The sequence below is a fragment of the Chelonia mydas genome, chromosome 4 (genome assembly GCF_015237465.2).
Source record: "Chelonia mydas isolate rCheMyd1 chromosome 4, rCheMyd1.pri.v2, whole genome shotgun sequence".
Taxonomy (NCBI): domain Eukaryota; kingdom Metazoa; phylum Chordata; order Testudines; family Cheloniidae; genus Chelonia; species Chelonia mydas.
This window is the reverse complement of record NC_057852.1, coordinates 78,561,321-78,578,710: the sequence shown is the minus strand read 5'-3', so window position 1 is coordinate 78,578,710 and position 17,390 is coordinate 78,561,321. Positions and strand designations below refer to the sequence as shown.

Here is a 17,390-nt window from a genome sequence, read left to right as displayed (position 1 = left end):
ATTCTGGGATTAGCGGAAGTGTTGTAAGCAAGATATGAGAAGTAATTCTTCCGCTCTACTCCATGCTGATTAGGCCTCAACTGGAGTATTGTGTCCAGTTCTGGGTGTCACATTTCAGGACATATGTGGACATATTGGAGAAAGTCCAGAGAAGAGCAACAACAATAATTAAAGGTCTAGAAAACATGACCTATCAGGAAAGACTGAAAAAAAATGGGGTTTATTTAGTCTGGAGAAGAGAGAACAGAGGGGATATAACAGTTTTCAAATGCATAAAAGGTTGTTACAAGGAGGAGGGTGAAAAATTGTTCTCCTTAACTTCTGAGGACAGGACAAGAAGCAATAGGCTTAAATGGCAGCAAGAGAGGTTTAGGCTGGACATTAAGAATAACTTCCTGTCAGCGTAGGTAAGTACTGGAACAAACTTGTGGAATCTCCCTCATTGGAGGTTTTAACAGGTTAGACAAACACCTGTGAGGGATGGTCTATTTATTACATAGTCCTAATTTCAGTGCAGGGGACTGGACTAGATGACCTACTGAGGTCCCTTCCAATCTTACACCTCTATGATTTTATGATTCTGGTTAGGCTTCATCTCTCCTTAAGCAAGACTCAGAGAAGTCAGCAGCCATTCTGAGTTGTGAAACTGCAACAAGGCATCCATTTTGAAAAAGTGCCTCTTAATGCTGTGGCCACTCCTTTTCCAGTTTCCTACACCTGTGCATTCAGGCCACCTTAGAGGACCTGGTGTGCCAGGACTGAGATTTTCCTGTCTGATGGGTACACATATAGAGGCAGATCCTCTAAGTTCACTGCCCTCCTAATTTCATTGGAGTGTAGAAGAGTTAACTTGGTCCTTTTTATAATTTTTTTCTCCTGTCTCAGTTCTGTGTTCATTCTCCCTCTTGGGGTTTCTACACATGCAGGGGGGTTTACACAAAAAGAGAATTTGTCTGTTTAGAAATGTTCCTTCTAGTTTAGTAAGCATTCACCAATCTGCACAGAGTTAACTGTCTGCTAGTTGAAAACTCTAGTTGGGTACACAGTTTACTTTTCAAATATGAAAAAGACTTGACCTGTCTGAATGTATCTAAAGCTGTTTACAACACATCCACTTCTTACACACAGTTTACAAATACATCTTGGGATAGATTGTGTCCAGAAGTCTCTATTTTTGCAAAAAAACATTTTTGTCTACTGTATAGTATACATTTAGCTCATTTACTGCACAGGCCATCCTTGAAGAATTGTCATGAAAATTTACTATCCAGGCTCAAAATCTACTCACCTGCCCTTTGCCATAATGACTGATCATAAAAGAATTAATGATATTTTATTCACCCATTAAAAAAAATTACTCATCTCAGGCAAATGGCCAGGTAGAAACTTGCATGGCTGTTCCCCACTATTATCACTTCACTTTACCATGCAAAGAATAGGTCTAGGCACATTTGCTCAAAAATAGAAGGGTATGATGTGAAATAATTAAATTTGGGTCTTACACAAATCTTTTTGGCTAGGCTCATCCCCCTACCATTTTTCTTATATTCGTTTTATATTTTAGTCTTATACAAATGCCACACCAAAGGGTGCCCATCCAGATCTCTAGACGCCAAAAACAATTTTAAAAACAGAAGAAAATTGGAATAAAGTACAACAAATTGACTCAAGTAGCAGTACTTCTTCCCACCTTAGCACAACTTATTTGATCAGTCATGTGACAGCTTTAAAACTCCCACACTTTTCCATGAGACAGAAATCTACCCGCTCAATCAGATGGGTTTTGCAGCATGCCCAGAAGGTAAGCAAAGTTAGGTTACTTTGGACCTTGGGTTAGTGTTAAAGTTAAGATTCCAACCTTCAAAACAATGTTTTGCCAATAACCCACTCCCTTTTATATCGAAGAGAATCAAACTCAAGGTTCTCTGCTGACTGCAACTTTGGCAGCATGGCAGGGAAGAGAATGTGCTTACCACAGCTCAATGTGAGGAATCTTTGCCTGGCTGGCAGGAAGAAGAGGGGATGCGGCTCCTTTAAGGGTTCCTACTGCATCTGGGTTGGGAGGCAGGGGACTTACCTGCGTAAGGGAGGAGGCGGGGACGGGGACAGGAAGTGGCCAGATCAGCTGAGGGGCACTGACTCACCATGTGCACTAGTGGGAGGGCGGTATTTATGCCCTGTGCATTCCAGAAGGAACACACTCTCTCATCTACCATCACTAAACAGGAGATCACAGAGCACTAACAACATATGCTGCCACTAAAGGTATGACTACACTGCAATCAGAGATGTGATGGCAACACATGTAGACATATCCGAGCTAGCTGTAGCGTAGCTAACATGAGCACCAATAGCAGTGAAGCTGCAGCAGCATGGACTGCAGTGGAGGCTGGCTGCCCAATAAGTACCCAGGGCAGGGCTGTACACTCTGTGCTGAAGCCTGCGTGTTTGTGGCTTGACTGCTATTGGTATTCACACTAGCTAGATTAAAGCTAGCCCAGATATGCCCGTGTGTGCTGCAATCACAGCTCCAACTGCACTGCAGGCAAAGAGGTACTGCTTAACACCCTAGTGCTGAATTCTGCACTAGCTTAAATTTTCCACACAAAAAACAAAAAAAACAAACAAACCCATAAGATCAGCAACTTTAAAATCTTTATCCCCCTCTAATAGTCTAGCAATTGAGATTTGTTTTCATGCCTGCTCTCTTTAACTTTTGTGTTTCTACCACTCATTTACTGAGAACACTTCTGAGAGTCAGTCGTCTTCAGCAGCTTTCCAACCAGTCAAAATTGAGCACCGGGTCCAATACAATAATCAAGCCTGAAGGTGAAAATGTTATAGGTAACTGCAATGAGGTCTGCATCAGACATGAAATGCCAACAGTAGATAGACTTGGAGAGTATCTATCAAAGAAATATCTGAAATATGAAATGAGAAAAGAGTAGAGATAGCTAATAAACCAGTTCTCCCTTGTTCTAAGAGAAGAGCAGGGGGATTTTTGGAAAGTTATTGACATTTCAAACGTCTTCAAACGCTGTTGGTTTCATAGTGATGCCACTGGTTCAACAGAACTATATATCTGAGTAAAGTAGTACTTTCTAAAAATGAAATGAATGGGTAAACAGAATGTGAGATCCAAGCCATATGACTACCTTTAGGTACTTGCGGCCTTATTACTTGTATTTTAGTCCCTCCCTCTATCTTAACAAATAACAACAATACCTAGTTCTCATATAGTACCTTTCACCAGAAGATCTCAATACACTTAACATTAACCCCATTTTACAGATGGGGAAGCTGTACAGAGGCACAGAGAAGTGAACGACTTGCCCAAGTCACCCAGCAGACCACTGGCAAGCCAAGTCTCTTCAGTCCAAATCCAGTGCTCTATCCGCTAGACCACATGGCCAGCCCTCTGTGATAATGATGGTCTGTGGTGGGTGCTGGTGCAGCGTCACAAATTTCCTAATGTTTCGTTATGTAGACTGTAACCCACCAGGGGACTGGGCTGCAATAAAGTTGCAGCTTTATTGTGGGACTGTGGTTTGGAGCCATCCAAGTTTCACTGTGGGTAGAAACCTCACAATTAAACAGAAAGCCATTAGTCGAGTAAACTGGTATTGGTGCCAAAGATTTGGGAGCTCATGATCTTCCATGTTGGAGAAAAAAAAATCTGGATATTTAGAATTCAAGAATGTGAAAAGCGCAAAAGAAATTCAGATGAGCTACTAGATATTTCCTTTAATAAGGACTCTGATATATACATTAATGAATTCCATTAAAGAGGTCTCTCAAAGGAGGCACATGAAATCTCTCTACCAAAGAAGAATAACTACACTTAACTTGTTTGTGATAATATTGCTACTCAATTGGGAGCAAAGTACAGAGCAAAACTGTATGGAAAAAGAATTACATATGAAAATGATCCACCTGTATATATAGTTTCAGACTTTATTATTACCTACCATGCACTAGCTGCTTTCATAATCACAGTATGTGTATGAAAGAGCATACAATGTACCAAAAACAAGACAGGGAGAAATGATACAATATACAAGCAGAGGGATCAGGCTTATTGTGGCAGACATGTTTTTTCTTTTGTTTGATTTAAAAGTTTACATACAGTAAAGTTCCCCTCCCTCCTCAACTTCCTCCCATGCCAATTCTCAGCTGCAGTTCCAGTGCCCTGATACCCTTCTCTTTCAAGATTAGATGACCTCTCTCCAAATAAATGAGCAAATACTGCCATCTTGTATCACCCAAAATAGAAGATAAGGTGACCAGGTGTCCAGTTGACCAGGTGTCCACTTTTAGACCGGAACACCCGGTCAAAAAGGGACCCCGGTGGCTCTGGTCAGCACTGCTGACCAGGCTGTTAAAAGTCCGGTCGGTGGTGCAGCAGGGCTAAGGCAGGCTATTCCCTACCTGTCCTGGCACCATGCTGCGCCCCAGAAGCAGTCAGCAGATCTGGCTCCTAGGCGGGGGGGGGGGGGGGGGACACGGGGTTCTGCACGCTGCTCCCACCCCGAGCACCAGCTCCACATTCCCATTGGCTGGGAACCAGCCAACAGGAGTTGGGGGGTGGGGGCGATGCCTGTGGGCAAGAGCAGTATGCAGAGCCTCCTGCCACCCCCCCCCCCCGCCCCAGGTGCCAGACCTGCTGGCTGCTTCTGGGGCACACGCCACGCAGTGCCAGGACAAGTAGACACCCTGCCTTAGCCCTGCTGTGCTTCAGACGGGGAGCCGCCCGAGGTAAGCTCATGTCCCAACCTCCTGCCCCAGCCCTGAGCCCCCCTATAAACCCGGACACCCTCCTGCACCCCAAATGCCTCACCCCCCAACCCCCTGCCCCAGCCCAGAGCCCCCTCCCACTTCCTGAACCCCTCATCCTAAGCCTCACCCCAGAGCCCTCATCCCCTCCTTCACCCCAGCCCTCTGCCTCAATCTGCAGCCCCCTCCCACATTCCGAATTCCTCGGCCCCACCCCCCAGCCTGAAGCCCCATCCTGCATCCCAAACCCCTCATCCCCAGCCCACCCCAGAGCCCGCACCCCCAGCCAGAGCCCTCAACCTCTCCTGCACCCCAACCCCCTGTCCCAGCCCAGTGAAAGTGAGGGAGGGTGGGAGTGAGCAAGCCATCGAGGGACGGAGAATGCAGTGATCCAGGGTGGTGCTAGGGTGTTCAGTTTTGTGCAATTAGAAAGTTGGCAACCCGAATGGAAGACCATACATGAAGGGAAGGTTTAGACCTTCTGGAACTGTGAATCGGTCAATGAATCACTGCAGAACTTGAAGAATAAATTTTCATGTGATTCAATTTCCATAAATGACGATGTCACTTTATATAAAGTGCATTATAAAATAACGCTTTACTGCAGTACTAGGCAAATAATACATAGGTAATAAAAGATAAACCTCTGTGTGTAAATGATATTGAATTAATTTGTTTGAATGGTATTTTTTATTTGTTAACAATTCTGACTTGATCCAGTTTGGCTCCAAACAAGAGGACTATAAATGTAGTAACAATATCTGTATCTCACTTTTGAAGGGATGTTCAATAAGGTACCGTCCTTTTTTAGTATATATAAATTTTGAGAGTAACATTATAATATAATCACATATACAAGGACTATAGATTTATATCAAATATGTTATAGTCAAACATTATTTTCCACAGGTAAACAAGTAATGTGGAGCTGCTGCTGCTGACATCTTTTTTTTCCCCGGCCTCATTGGTAATTTTCTTGGGTACTTTATAATTCAAAATTTGTTTTTAAGATCCTGATGCAATATGATCCTAATTTCAGCACTGGAATGCCAAGAGCATCCAGTTCAGAAATCTAGCAGTGCAAGTACTTCTCAGATAGAGGCTGTATTTTATCGTTTACCATAAACACACAACAAAACAAGGATATACTTTTAAACAAATATTATGTCCCTAAGATAATGAACAGGCTAGACAGAAAAGTTAGAGTCTGTAAATGTATAAATAAATCACCATACAGTAGCACCCAGGTGCTATAAATTCTCTAAGAAGAAAAACAGACAAAGAAAATAAAGTCTTCCGGACACTGGGTGACCAGATGTCCTGATATTAAGGGCTTTGTCTTATATAGGTAACTATTCCATCCCAACCCCCGTCCCAATTTTTCACACTTGTTATCTGGTCACCATATGATAAGATAGTCACACTATACTATATAGCTGTCCAAAAACATACTGACAAATTGCTACCACAGTGCCTCAAAATGGTTAAATTAAATGTCCTAGTTAAAAACCTGTAGGAAAAAAAAGTGTGCTTTGCAATGGGTTCTGAAGCCTGCCAAACTGGAGTTCTGACAAGTTTATTGAGGTTTCTAGCCCCTAGGGAAGAGCCCTCTGCTGAAAGCACCCTGATACTGACCCTAGGAAGCTTTATCTTGGGAAATGTCAGCAGTTTTCTAGCCAAACTTTATTTTCACAACAGGTATAGGGTACCTTGCAGTAATCAAGCGGGAAGCTGAAAATGCTAAGGGTAACTGCAATGAGGTCTGTATGAAACATGGAAGGCTAATAGATAGATAGATATCTTCAAGTCACCATTACTACCCACGATTCCAGGCACAGGCGCTGATCTACTACCCTGATATAAGACCCTGCCACAAGCCTGAAAAGAAAAAAGAAAAAGAAAAAAAGATGGAACATCAGAGCACCTCTACCCATAAGCCATCCATATGCTTTTCTACTGCCACCTAATATCACTTGCTGTAAAAGATCAACAAGTTGGGACCGTTTTATACCAAAGGGATGTGTAAACTCCCATGTCAAGGTCTCTTTCAGAGGATGACTTGACAGCAGCCTCTCCCTTTTAAACAGAGATAAGTCCAGCTTGAGTGCCTCCGCTAATCTGATTTTGAATATGTTGCCATGTTTACTGCAACGTTGAATTTGATATGTACTTAAAATTCCATCTCCCATTGGAAAGTGATTGTTGCACTTTTAGTCAGTAATAAGGAGCACAAGCTGTGAGGCAACTCATATACAGAACAACAGAATTGAGCTGAACCATTTAGGAAAGATATCACGTATCTGTAATTGCAAAGAACCATGAGCATGATTACTCATAATATTTTTACGTCTTGGTTTTTTTAACTCAACTAGTGTTATTTGGGTACATTTACAAATGTTGGGTTCCAAGAATGTAGCAAGAAGCCATCAGTCCCGAAGATAATTTCTGACATACCAGCATCAGGCAATGTTAATGCAGAATGACTAATGTTATGCCTAGATGTACTATTCCTTTCTGTATCTGGTGATTAAGCATCAACAAATGTACCAGAAATGGGACAGAGGGCATTACTTCCAACACTCGTTACTTCTGCTCTACACCTTATATAGAGTATGAGGGAAGCAAACTAAATCTAATACTTATCCAAACAGAATAAAATAATATGGAAGCCAGACAAAAGGAAAAGTCTTAAGTTATTATGGTAAAATTGTAGCCACTCTATAGTAAAGGCTGCAACCAGCTTCCACTGTAATATCCTTGGTTTTAGCCCCCCTAAAACTTTGGCCTAGAAAACTGCTGTGGCATAGTAATTGCTAGATTTACTCCAAAGGCAAAAGTAGGAGTAGTTCAACAGCTGCACAAAACTTACAATTTTTTTGATTATAGGTCATAAAAAAAATTTAGCCCCATTCGAAAATTTGAATGTTGTCAATGTTTCTTTGTTTTCCTCTTGTTGACAATAACTTATCATTCCTAAAATATTCCACACCATGAAATCACCCTGAAAAATTACAAACAAGTGGTATTTGAAAATAAAGGGTATCATTAAAAGTACAGTTAATACTTTCGGGCAGTTGTGGAGCCAGTCCTGCTCCTGTTGATTTAAATGGGAGTTTTTAGCTCAATGTCACTTTGACAGCATCCACTTGTCTCTTGCGAGCACCTCCTACTGGGTGCGTTTGCATCTTCACTCTCTTAGCTTTTGTGGTGCTCTTCACCAGCAATTTCTTTTTTCAGGTGGGTTTTCAGTGACTCAGCCCTTCAGACAAGTCCCACATCCTTGTGTGAAACACAAATAGAACCCATCTGGAGTACATAGTCCAAAGAACCTCAGTAACCCTTCCTGCACTAATTCTCCAGTAGTCTGTCCTCTGGAAGGGAGATGTGCTTCCTCCCTAGAGACTCTTTGCTCTACAGTGAGCCTCATAGAATCACAGAAGATATGGGTTGGAAGATACCGCAGGAGGTCATCTAGTCCAACCCCAACTAAATCATCCAAGCCAGGGGTTTGTCACGCCGGGCCTTAAAATCATCTAAGGATGGAGATTCCACCATCTCCCTAAATAAACCATTCCAGTGCTTCACCATCCTCCTAGTAAATAGTTTTTCTTAATATCCAACCTAAACCTCCGCCCCTGCAACTTGAGACCATTGCTTCTTGTTCTGTCATCTGCCACCACTGAGAATAGCCAAGCTCCAACCTCTTTGGAACCCCCCTTCAGGTAGTTGAAGGCTGCTATCAAATCCCCCCTCACTCCTTTCTGCAGAATAAATAAGCCCAGTTCCCTCAGCCTCTCCTCGTAAGTCATGTGCCCCAGTCCCCTAATCATTTTCACTGCTCTCCACTGGACTCTCTCCAATTTGTCCACATCCTTTCTGTAGTGGGAGGACCCAAAACTGGTCACAATACTCCGGATGTGGCCCCACCAGTGCTGAATAGAGGGGAATAATCACTTCCCTTGATCTGTTTGCAATGCTCCTACTAATGCAGATCAGTATGCCGTTAGCCTTCTTGGCAACAAGGGCACACAGTTGTCTCATATCCAGCTTCTCGTCCACTGTAATCCCCAGGTCCTTTTCTGCAGAACTGCCGTTTAGCCTGTTGGTCCCCAGCCTGTAGTGGTGCATGGGATTCTTCCATCCTAAGTGCAGGACTCTGCTCTTGTCCTTCTGGAACCCCATCAGATTTCTTTTGGCCCAATCCTCCAATTTGTCTAGGTCACTCTGGATCCTACCCCTACCCTCCAGCGTATCTACCTGTCCCCACAGCTTAGCGTCATCTGCAAACTTGCTGAGGGTACAATCCATCCCAACATCCAGATCATTAATGCAGATGTTAAACAAAAATGGCCCCAGTACCGACCCCTGGGGCACTCTGCTTGATACCAGCTGCCAACTAGACATCGAGCCATTGATCACTACCAGTTGAGCCTGATGATCCAGTCAGCTTTCTATCCACCTTATAGTCCATTCATCCAGCCCATACTTTTTTAACTTGCTGGCAAGAATACTGTGGGAGACTGTATTAAAAGCTTTCCGAAAATCAAGGTATATCACGTCCACCACTTTCCCCATATCCACAGAGCCAGTTATCTCATCATAGAAGGCAATCAGGTTGGTCAGGCATGACTTGCCCATGGCGAATCCATGTTGACTGTCCCTGATCACCTTCCTCTCTTCCAAGTGCTTCAAAATAGATTCCTTGAGGACCTGCTCCATGATTTTTTCCAGGGACTGAGGTGAGGCTGACCAGTCTGTAGTTCCCCAGACACTCCTTCTTCCCTTTTTAAAAAGATGGGCACTGTATTTGCCTTTTTCCAGTAGTCCGGGACCTCCCCTGATTGCTATGAGTTTTCAAAGATAATTGCCAATGGCTCTGCAATCAGCCAACTCCCTCAGATGCATTAGATCTGGACCCACACACTTGTGCATGTCCATCTTCTCTAAATAGTCCTAAATCTGTTTTCACCACTAAGGGCTGCTCACCTCCCCATAGCGTGCTGCCCAGTGCAGAAGTCTGGGATCTGACTTTCTCTGTGAAGACCAAGGCAAAAAAAAACCATTGAGCACTTCAGCCCTTTCCACATCATCTGTCACTAGGTTGCCTCCCCCCACTCAGTAAGGGTCCTACATTTTCCCTGACTTGCTTCTTGTTGCTAACACACCTGTAGAAACCCTTCTTGTTACCCTTCACATCCCTTGCTAGCTGCAACTCCAATTGTGCTTTGGCCTTCCTCATTACACCCCTGCATGCACAAGCAATATTTTTATACTCCTCCCTTGACCAACCCCAGTTCTCCAGCTGAGTAGCTTTCTCAATTCAGTCCCCTTCTGGGGTATCAAAGTCCACAAATGCTGACCCTCTTTGGGAATGCTACCTTCATCCCTCCTTGAGCCTATGTAAACTCCCTTCTCAGGGCACTCAGCCATCTCACCTGCAGCTGGTGGGGGACCCGAGCCTGCCCACTACACCAGGTCCCAACATAGGGACCCTACAAATAGTAGCCACTTGCTGCATCCCTTTAACATGTTGCAGTTACTGTTCCCCGGGTCACTTTCCCATAGCACATTCAGCTTCACACTTACCTCAGGCTGAAGTCTTGCTTGAGTCCCAGAAGCTAGCCAGGAGCACTTAATTTCTCCCCTTGTCCCTGCCAGCAGCTGTTCTGTCCAGGTACTGGAACTGCTGCAACCAGCCAGAAGCACCGTCCTTGCTCCTCTGGTTCCTGGCAGTAAATGAACTTCTCAGGCCCAGCAGCTCCTTTCATATGACCCTGCTGGGCTCTGATTGACTGCTTCTCTGCAGCCTCTCCACGCTAATTGGCTGCTTCCCACACAGACTCTCTAAGTAGCTTGGAGGACTCACCTTTTCTGCTCTATTCCTCGAGCAGTGTGTGGTAGGACCATAAGGCCTGTAGCAGGGGCCTTTTGGGCCTAGTACACCCCATCTCATTAATGTTAGAGAGTTTTTTGCCAGCAACTTCAGTGGGAGCAGGAGCAGGCACAGTGCATCTTTGTATGTTGTCCTCTATTGACTTATTGCAGTTTACAAAGAACATCACAAATGCTAAATTTGATAGCTCACAGAGTTTTTGCTTGAGCTCAAGTAGTAGTGTTACAAGAGAACTGAACTTGACATAAAATTGAATCTGTTTTGTGTACTCAGCCACCACAAACTGGAAGCAAGGATACCACGTAGTCAAGAATAATTTGGTCTTTGCTGAGGCAGACAGAACTGCTGCAGTGTTTGTAACTAGGATACATCAGGATACAGATTCATGAGAATGGAAGGGAATGTGAATAGCTGACATTGACTCTGGGTGTCTGAGAGTTTCTTGCTGGGAGTTGCTTTGCTGATAAATAGAAATGATTAGTTCTTTGCTGTTGCTGGAGATTACTAGAAGTTATTTGCTTTGCTTTGAGTGACCTATAAAAGAAATTAGTTAGAATGTGCACTTTGGAGAAGTTTTCAGAGAGATTTTTACGAGCTAGAAGTCTGACACCCAATTCCCCAGCTGCCAGGAGGAAGGCTGGCCATAAGAACCCTGCTGCTGACCACTCAACACCATCCCAGTCTTTGGGTAGCTATATCTAGTATGCTCTAGATCAGGGGTCGGCAACCTTTCAGAAGTGGTGTGCAAAGTCTTCATTATTCACTCTCATTTAAGGTCTCGAGAGCCAATAATACCTTCTAAAAACGTTAAAATGTATCTTTCTATAAGTCTATAATATAGAACTAAACTATTGCTGTGTGTAAAGTAAATCAGGTTTTAAAAATGTTTAAGAAACTTCATTTAAAATTAAATTAAAATGCAGATCTTATCAGTTTAGTGTGATCCTTGCCCTTGCTTTTCCTTGCTGAGTTTCCCAGTGTCTGGCACGTATTTGGATACTTCAAGCTGCACACAGGTTTCTGAGTGATCAGTTGTTAACTGGCTCCGAGAGGGACAGAGGACAGATTTCATGTGTGAAAATACTTATTCACACAGGTATGTGGATCCAAATGCTCAAAGCATTGCAAATGCAATTTTCTTCAAACAAACAGTTTAATGTCACTGATAGGGACAGCCAGCAGGTCAGAATAGAGGCCCCATGATCTCGCTCGGTAGCTTCAAGTGCACTCCGTAGATCTCCAAACTTTGATGCCCACAATTCTGAGCTTTTTAACGGAACGAGCTGCATTTCAAAATCTTCAACACTCATCCACTGAAATACAGACAAATCGTTGAACTTTTCAGGTTTAATTAGAAAAGAAAGCGTTGGCCCAAATAGCTGGAAATCTTGAAATCTGTCCGAAAATTCTGATTCCAGTTCTTGCATGTACATTCTAATCTCAACAAACGCAGTACACTGTTCCACGTGGCATGATAGTGATGTAAGCAGCAAATCTGGACTTAAAAATATCCCAACACAGTGGAGTTGGAACAATTGTTAAGGTGGGGGTGCTGAGCTGTGCCCCCTCTTGCCCCTGTCTGCACTCCTCACTGCCCCAGGCTGGGGCCAGTGGGCCACAGCTGAGGGCGGCTGCAGAGCCCCGGGCCAGTGGCCAGGACCCCAGGCTGGCAGCAGAGCTCCCCAGACCAGTGGTCGGGACCCGGGACCGGCAGCAGGCTAAGCGGGGCCGGCGGATGGAACCCCAGCTGTCAGGGGCTGGTGGCCGGTACCTCAGCCCAGCAGCGGAGCCCCCGGACCAGTGGCCAGGACCCGGGCAGAGTGAGTGCCACTGAAAATCAGCTCACGTGCCGCCTTTGGCACGTGTGCCATAGGTTACCTACCCCTACTCTATACTATTGCTATTTTAGATGTAAACTCAATAAAAACAAGAAATTTTGCTTGAAAGCACTTGTGTATGTACCAATCATTTATCCAAGGAGGAGTTATCAGAGTAGTTTTGTCCCCCATTGGATTTATTTTCTGACACTGCCTGGAAAACAGACACTAGTTACCATAGTTTTGGGTCCAGATAACCCCAAGTAACAGTAGAGGCCTGTGTCTGGAGCTGCAGGACCACAGTTCTAGTCTCAGTATGTGGATGGTTTTGGCCTTTCTATAATTAAGGGTCATTTTTATCCTCTGGGGAGCACAAAAACTAAAATGTCATGCTTTAACATTGTTAAGGTAAAGCCTTATTGATAATTATAACATTCTGAAATTTTCAAAAAAAATATTTTTGAAGTTACATGACTTCAGAATGCCTTACTTTTGGTAAAGCATTGAGCATTTAGGATCCCTTTGTCTGTACAAGGGAATCACACTATTATGACAATGCTGCTCCTTATGCCAGGAATTGCAAGCGTCTTCCAAGGGCAGCTTTATTGGTTGTCTTTTGCAGTGCCTGCACCCAGGCAATCTTCTCAAAAGCAGGATGGGGCTTTTATGAACTTTTTACCTTGTATAAAAGAGCCGGACTGTGGGTGAGACTCATACCCTACTGCATGAAAGCTACAACTGGAAGAAGTGAAAGATTTTTCCTTTTAAAAATGTAACAGTTTTGAAAAGTCTTAAGAAGAGGGAGAGTTTAAAAGGGAAATGATGGTCATCCAGAGCTCTTTGTTTTGACCACTTGGGGTGTTGCCTATTGAAGTATCTTCTGATTTCCAATGCATAATCTAGAATACACAACCAAAAAACAACCCTAAAATTCCTCTTATTTTTAATTTTGTATATTTTAGAAACATTACGCAAAGTGAGTAAAATTACTGAAGTATTCAGGAATTCTAGTAGGAAAGCACAGACAAAACCATCATAAAAAGTACACATGACCTCAAATACTCCCTTGAATCCCTTATTATCTAGCTCTGAAATTGTTGGGTTGGTTGCACAAACAACAGAAGATCAGCAGAAAAAGGACAGGAAATATTTAGTTAAACGCCAAAATAAATCTGGTTTATAACTTATTAGCCTTATGTCTCATCACATTTTCTTCCTGGAGATCATAGCTGGACTTTGAGGGGTATTTAATCTGGCTAGCAGACATCCTGACTGAATTTTTGTGGGTAAAAAGCAGGGTAAATAATATGCCTCTTGGTATTTTTTCTGCTTCCTTTCATATACACTCAAAACCTCAATACACTTTTCATTTTGCCATTGTCTTACGCAACTTACAAGCACATTTGTTTCTAAAGATGACATAAGGTTTTAAAATAGTCCAAGAATTCTTTGGTTTATATTTGTATATATGGATATAGATGGGAGAAAAAAAAACCTCCAGTTTAATTTTCTGCACATATGAATGAATCCCACAATTTGCAGCATTTATAACAATTCCAACACTTCCTCCATCATTCTGTTTAGGTACCAATCAGAAGGATCACTTAAAAATTCTGCTCAAAAACAAAGCAACTAAGATCAAGGATACTGTTGGATTCATCTACACTAATAAGTACCATACATTATTTACTGAATTTCAAAGCCTTAAAACCGGAGAACACGGAGGCAAATGTAGGATTGTTTGTTTATTATCAATTATTTATATGGTATGTTTTACAGTGTAAGATATGCACAAAAGGCATAATTCTGAAGAACACTGTATAATAAAAATGTTATATTATGTTAATTCCAGTAAAACCTACTGTACCGATACAGCTGTACGGAGATTACAAATGGAATCACTTGAAACTTTTCAGTAAAATTCCTCATTAACATGAAATACAAAAACAAATTTCTTTGAGCTGATACACAGTGTAAAATATTTACATTTAAATATGTAAAATAGTATTTCAAAGGCATGGCAAAAGTAAGCTTTGAATCAAAGTATATTGCAGTGCTGAAGCTAACTTAACTAATAAAACATTTAGAGCCTAGGGTAACAAATGGTAACTGAACTAAATTGACATCAGAAATGGATTTTTTTCCCCTGGGAATTCAAGGTCAGATCAAAAATTAAACATGCCGATCTTTATAACTAAGGTAACACTTCAAATACAGACAAAAATTTTGCTCCAATTAAAAACAATAACCCTGGGATTCATGGAAGGCATGCCAGGAAGCTAGTGTTTTTAACGTGCCTTAGGTCAAATGTGGTAAACTTCACACTTTTAACTGGTGTTGTCTGTAATAGATTGGATGAAACAGGTCTACAAAAGAATCAATAAATGTAAAGACTGGAAAGAATTAGAGAGGCTTGCAGACTTGTACCTATTGTCTGGGGGAATTAGATGTCAGTTTGAGTATTATAACTCTGACAAAGGTTTCCTAGCTTTAATTTACTAGAAAACATAATGGATGATGTAGAAGTTGGGAAACACTAGTCAGTCTGAATACATTATTTAACAAAAACAATTTAATAAATGTTACACACATTACTATAATCCTGACGTACTCTATGTCTTCCCTTTCATTTTTACTTCAGTCTTGTTTATCAATGAAAACACATTTCTCTGTAAGTTACATGCCTTAAATTTCAGAAGAATGGAATAAAAAAATAATGCGTGGGTTTTTTTCAAATCTTTGGATCTACATAACTTCTGATTATAAACAGCTATGGTGAAAACTAAGTAAACTACTGATTCCATACACAAAACTACCAAAGCTTGTCTCACATGGTATTCGTGCAATTTTTGCACATTCACCAGATACAATTTAGAGATACTGTGTCCTACATATCGGAGGCAAGGTGAAAGCATTCCATTAGTCAAAAGGGAATATACAGAAAGAACACCAGTGAATAAATGCAGGCCACGCTGAGAAGTAACACTTTATCATGTTCTTTAAGAAATAATGGACTGACTGATGTCAAAGAACACTAAGTCTAGGTCCAGTCATTAAAAAGGACTGGATTACTAATAGTTTTTTCCCCGATTTCCTTTAAATTCTTCAAGCAACTGTCTGTGAAACAAAACCTCTGTCCGTACTCCTCAGAGTTAAGGAGTTAAGAACCATATTGTTACATATAGTAATCTGAATTTAACTCACTTATACAAGACATACAAGTCAATAAACCACAACATCATACCTAATGTTTTGTTAGAAATAGAATCTCTCACCCTGCTAAATCGGAAAAGGTGCACTTAAATTTTCTCAGAAAAATATTTTTCAGACTTTCTGAAATATAAAGTATTAAATGAAAATACTGATGCGGTACACAATATATACTGTACCAAAGGTCCTATATATATATATATATATACTGAACATATGGTCCTATATTCCAAAAGACAAAATGAAATTCACAACACTCAATAAGATTGTTTAATGCAATAGTCCACTGGGTAAAATTGGATACGGGAGGTTGGATGCCTCTATCCCAGGTTCCCTCTTCAAATCACAAGGTGTTCATGTGCAGCTGATACTACAGTATCTCTGAAACTCCCTTTATAACCCAATGCATATATTGAAAAGAGCACTCAAGTGTATTTTTTTCCCTGTGAAATGAGCAAGGAACCCCATTTGTGAATATATAAATGTCCTCTACCACAGTGTTCTGAATAAAAAGGTATTGTGTTCTGGTACTACTGTGATGGGAAAGTCTCACTTGGGACTACCTGGCTTATATGACAAGATGTTACTATGGTCATAAAGGTAAAGTTTAGACAGAGAGATGATCACAAGAATTTGCTTGTGGTTGAAGAGGGAGATTGTGTGGGTCTGTTTACATGCAATTTATGCATTAAATGTTTACTTGTTCAGCAATAAAATTATAATTTATTTTGTACTTGCCATTATTGTTAGTCTGATATTAGTTTTCTATCATGTCAGCACTGGCCTACTAGGTTTATATACTCATATATGCTTTCACTAAGAATATAAATATTATTAAGGTGTATATTGCATATCCATATAGATACATATGAATATTTGATATACTGTTTGCTTTCTTTTCAATTAAGTCCACTTTAATGACTTGAGAGCCATCCCATCAGGACAACCCAGGTCCTGTTTTTTCAAGAAGGTGTATCACAATCAGCTCAGGAAGGCCTACGTGAGTCTCTCTTTGAATACATCAAGAGCTAAAAAGGGTTAATCCCTACTTTAAAAAGCAGAACGGCAATAGGACGCGCTTTCCACAACAAGCTGCTGTTTATTGTACTTCTGGGCTGCTTATTCTGGAAATTTGGTAGACCCAAGTTTAGATCACATACTAGAAATAGCCATCTCTTGGAAGACACCAGATTAATCTTTTCATAGGTCATCAAACTACTACCCTTGTAATGTTCTATACTGTGGTAATATATTAAGCCAATAACTTTCTTTTAACAGCTATTATAAGTAATAAATAGAAAATGTATTAGGCCATTTTGGATTGTTAAACCTGGAGTATGTTGTGTATTGAATTACTAGGTCATCTTATTATTGTTGCATGTGTTTCAATACACAAAAAGCTGCTTTAATCCTTAGAAACCTGGCTAGTTCCAAGGCGGATAACACCTGGGAACTGGTTGTTTTTGAAGTCTTTTAGAAGGGAGGCAAGAGTGTATGCAGTCAATAAGGATTTCTGGTATCAGGAAGAAGGGGCAGAATTCTTTTCTGGCACAAGTCCTGATCCATCCAGCCTCCCGAGAAAATCCTCTTTGTTTCTAGCTGCATCTTCCCATGCAACCAATCCCACTTGATGTATAGAGCGACCACATAATTGAACCATTAAATTGAATGTTTTTTGTGTCAAGATTAGAGAGGGA

The 17,390-nt window shown here is 41.5% G+C and overlaps 1 protein-coding gene and 1 long non-coding RNA gene across 3 annotated transcripts in view; one reads left to right on the top strand and one right to left on the bottom strand.

Annotated features, from left to right (window-relative positions):
• Window positions 1-17,390, bottom strand: part of TENM3 (teneurin transmembrane protein 3) — a 2,200,211-nt gene that overhangs the window by 565,940 nt on the left and 1,616,881 nt on the right. The window lies entirely within an intron of this gene.
• LOC122465725 lies at window positions 280-16,354 on the top strand. The gene is made up of 3 exons (XR_006290748.1): window positions 280-427; window positions 10,684-10,687; window positions 16,343-16,354. It is a non-coding gene; the product is annotated as an uncharacterized LOC122465725 (long non-coding RNA).